The 3,898-nt window shown below is 40.3% G+C and overlaps 1 long non-coding RNA gene across 1 annotated transcript; it reads left to right on the forward strand.

Moving 5' to 3' along the window:
• Positions 1-363: 363 nt before the first annotated feature.
• On the forward strand, positions 364-1,625 carry LOC149783291 (uncharacterized). Its single transcript, XR_016414004.1, has 2 exons — positions 364-594; positions 910-1,625. It is a non-coding gene; the product is annotated as an uncharacterized LOC149783291 (long non-coding RNA).
• The last annotated feature ends 2,273 nt before the right edge of the window (positions 1,626-3,898 follow it).

Genomic DNA, 3,898 nt, shown 5'->3' on the forward strand with positions numbered 1-3,898 from the left:
TCAATTACAATTATCACAGCAACGCTATGGAATATAATGTGTATTTGGGTTCTGCAAGGAGAATGTAACTGCACTTGGAATACAGTCGAAATTACGGTACGATTTCGAAATGTGTAATAAGCCTGAGAACCCATGGCATGGCTAATGTAATTTGGATTTGCAGAAATAAAAAGTACATATTGAGGGAATACGGGATGTAAAACTCTAAGTATGTTTTTTGTCATTCTTATTACCAGCTAAAGAAGGAAGTTTATGCCTTGTCACCTGCATGCTATTTATAGGCGATGAACCAAGCTGTGTGGATATAACAACTGTCACGGAATGGTGTAAATGTTGTTAATTAAATACATGTACTCGGGTTTCGTTTCTTTTTCTCTGTACAACGATACCCGAGGGTGATTATAATATGGTCTATGTATTTCGAAATCGTGAGTACGATTCGTCCTGTGTCACACGTGCAAGGTGCCTTTGATAAAGAACAACGAAAATTCTAAAAGTATAAATACGTTACTACATGTAAAGGACCTTTACAATACTAATGGTTTTGTCAGCAAGCGGCCTGCTAAAAGGATTCGCACAACTCCAGCTGTAGGGGTAGGTAATGTTTTGGGTTTTAAGTGATAACTAGTGTATTACCATATTTGCCTTTGCATGTTTGTTATAGTTTTCTTTACATACCATAATGCGTGCATTTTTTATTCTTGTTGCGACGTAGATTTATATTGGTAATGTAAAGCTACATTTTTTAAAAGAATTGTTTACTATTGTCTTATCAAGCAGGGTTAGGTTTACTATTGAACCTCTGTTTTGTAATTGCCATTATAATATAATCTTTTTAACTTACCATGTATAACGTCCTTACGTTATGTCTGTATCAAGTGTAGTACACTGTATCGGGTATATTTTCAGCTGAGTGAGTGAGTGTTTTGATGGTAGGAATATCCGGGGTGTCCGGTGTTGTCAGAGGGTAGAAACGTCCGTGTGTCCGGAGCGTTTAAGGTGCCGGAGCGTCTAATGTCTAGCGTCCGGAGTGTCCACAGGGACTAAGGTGACCCAGCTGTAGAGCCGTCAAAGGACCAGGAGGTCCGGAGGGTCTAATATTTCAAGTGTCCGGAGGGTCTAATGTTTCAAGTGATCATAGTATTCCGAGGGTCCGGAGTCTATATTGGTTGTGAAATTGATTCAGAGGAGCTGTGGAGCGGATATGGTGCACGGGTGACGGAGTGCATCTCCACACATGTATTTTTAGCTGTATGCTAATTTTGGGTTAGTAAGACCCAGTGTATTATTCAGGACTGGAAGGATAGATTGTATATCCGTTCTTGTTTAGTGACATAATTTCGCTACCTGAACGAATACATTTTTTTTTACTATGTGTAAACGCTTACATTGTTTACTATTTGAGTGAACTATATTCATCTTTTCATTACTGAATCATTTGTGAAATCATTTATCCTGTATTTTAGGGTTACTGAACTAAATTTATTTGTATATTTTTTCCATCTTTGAAACTGTGCGTTTTTTTATGTTAAATAGATCCAATATTTGGGTTATAAATACGCACACATCTTCATAATCCACTATTCATATAAATCGCCACATTAAATCATATATATGTGTCGTCATTACGTGTTCTGTTGTTAATCCGAAATATCCCACCCGGTTATCTTGTTACAACAACCTCCGGTTTCTCCATAAAGTATTTCACACACCACTCCTGCGGAGGAGGAATTGCTGTCTTCGTAAATAATTCCACAATTCACCGTCTTAGCTAAACTACACCGTTCAATATCACACACATCGTATGAACTAATCCAAACATTCACTCGCAATTGAGCAGAGGTCAGTCCTTTTTCCTCCTCCTACCACCCTCCTCCTAGTCGAGAGAAAGAGCTTAATCAAACTCTGTTTTTGGAGCAGTTCCCTAACCTCCTGGTTTGTGAACATTCAATATGTGGCAACCCGATTATTCTTTAAGATCTCAATTTTCACTTTGACATTCCTGGAAAAGCCAGCTGCGGGGGGGCGAATCCGACATTTTGTCCAATCGTTATTTTGCTTAATTATTACTTTCTGCACTCAGCGGATCCGGTGTAGTCAGCGCCTGGTAAAAAAAAAAAACGACGACGGTCCATCCTACACGACGGTGACGTCATTTGGTTCTGCGAGCCGATCCCAGCGTCGTCAGCGTCCGGTAAACACAGCGACGACCGCGTCGATGTCATTTCCCCCCCCCCCCTGCTGCTAAGGGGCTATTTACAATGAAAATTATTTACAACTAACCGAATATTTGGTCAAGTCCAATACGATATCGTGTCCGAGGATCATGTAAATTTATCGTTACAAATCCATGTGGGGTCGACTGAGCATGACTAAAAAAGTTTCGAAAACCATTAAAGTCCATGTCACCGCCACACCAAGTTTGCCAGATATTTCGTAGCGTGTGTGTATCAACGCCGTTGAATACAGCAAGAATATTACAGTTGTCTCTGATTACTTTTGGAATCTGAGTGTATCGTTGAGTGACATATATCACGTCGGTGTTTTTATACCTGCCTCTGGAAAATATCCTAGCTGGGTTTTTTTGATTGTCTAACATAACATTATCGTACACGACTAGATTGTTAACGTCGCCATCAATATCATCAATACCTGGTGCATCATTGATATCTGTAATAAACTCAATAACATTTTTTTCAGCGATCGCTGATGCATTCTCGTTAAAATCTTTCAACACCTCGTAGCATCGTTGATCATCCACGCTAGGGGCGATTAAATACAACTTATCCCACTTCATCCATCTCATTTTTAAATTGAGTAACAATTGCGTCTTGCCGGATCCAGATGGTCCGATGATAATCATCCGGATCGAGTTTGTTAACGCTGCAACATGCTTAACTGGTTCTCTCGTTTTAGTCGCCGAAAAATCAATTATATTCATATCTCTATACATAAATTATGGATCTATATTGTGTGAAGTGTAGAGTGCGTACTGGCACAAATGATATGACAACCGTTACAACAAGAAATAACAGATCGGCGCTTACTGGTAAGTGCGTACAATGCGGTACAAAGAAATTTAGATTTATTTCTGCTAGACCCGGGGATGCTTTAAAAAAAAGCGAGGAGGTGATATTGCAGCCAAGTTATCAAAACTCCCCGGAACACCGTGGGCAAAGTATCCAGGAGAAAAGCACCTCCCAGGATATAGCTACTGTGGCCCCGGAACACGATTAGATATCAGACTCGATGATCAAAATCAGCCCAAACCCGGTGAGTATCCAATAAACGCTATCGATAAGGCGTGTCATGCTCATGATGTTGCTTACTACAAAAGTAGCGATCTGCAACAGCGTCATATCGCGGATGTAAAATTAATTCACGCGTTAAATGCTATTCCTGATAAATCATTCAAAGAAAAGTTGGCTTCATGGTTGGTAAAATCGGCTATGAAAGGTAAATTAATGATTGGAAGCGGAGCTTCTCGCGCTGGTAATTGAAAACGCTAGCGTTTATAATAACAACATGGAATCCATCTATTATTCTCCGAGAGGATACTGGAAGAGGAAGGCCGCAATTGGTAAACTCGCAAGCGCTGCAAAAGTAACAAAGGCTGTTGCGGCTAATTGGTTATCCAAACAGGCTATATGGCAAATTTATCTACCACCGCCTAAACAAATCAACTTTTCGCGCTTTGATGTCAGCGTACCCAATGAAGTTCATCAAGCTGATATATTATTTCTGCCGCATGACAACGGTTACAAATACGCGCTAACTGTAGTTGATGTTGCGAGTCGATACAAACAAGCGGAGCCGTTAAAAACAAAGTCAGCAACTGAAGTAGCCGATGCGTTTGAGCGGATTTACCGAAGGGGTCCTCTGCGCTGGCCAAATCTAT

Source organism: Sinohyriopsis cumingii, chromosome 14, assembly GCF_028554795.1.
Source record: "Sinohyriopsis cumingii isolate HCF-2022 chromosome 14, ASM2855479v2, whole genome shotgun sequence".
In the NCBI taxonomy this organism is placed as follows: domain Eukaryota; kingdom Metazoa; phylum Mollusca; class Bivalvia; order Unionida; family Unionidae; genus Sinohyriopsis; species Sinohyriopsis cumingii.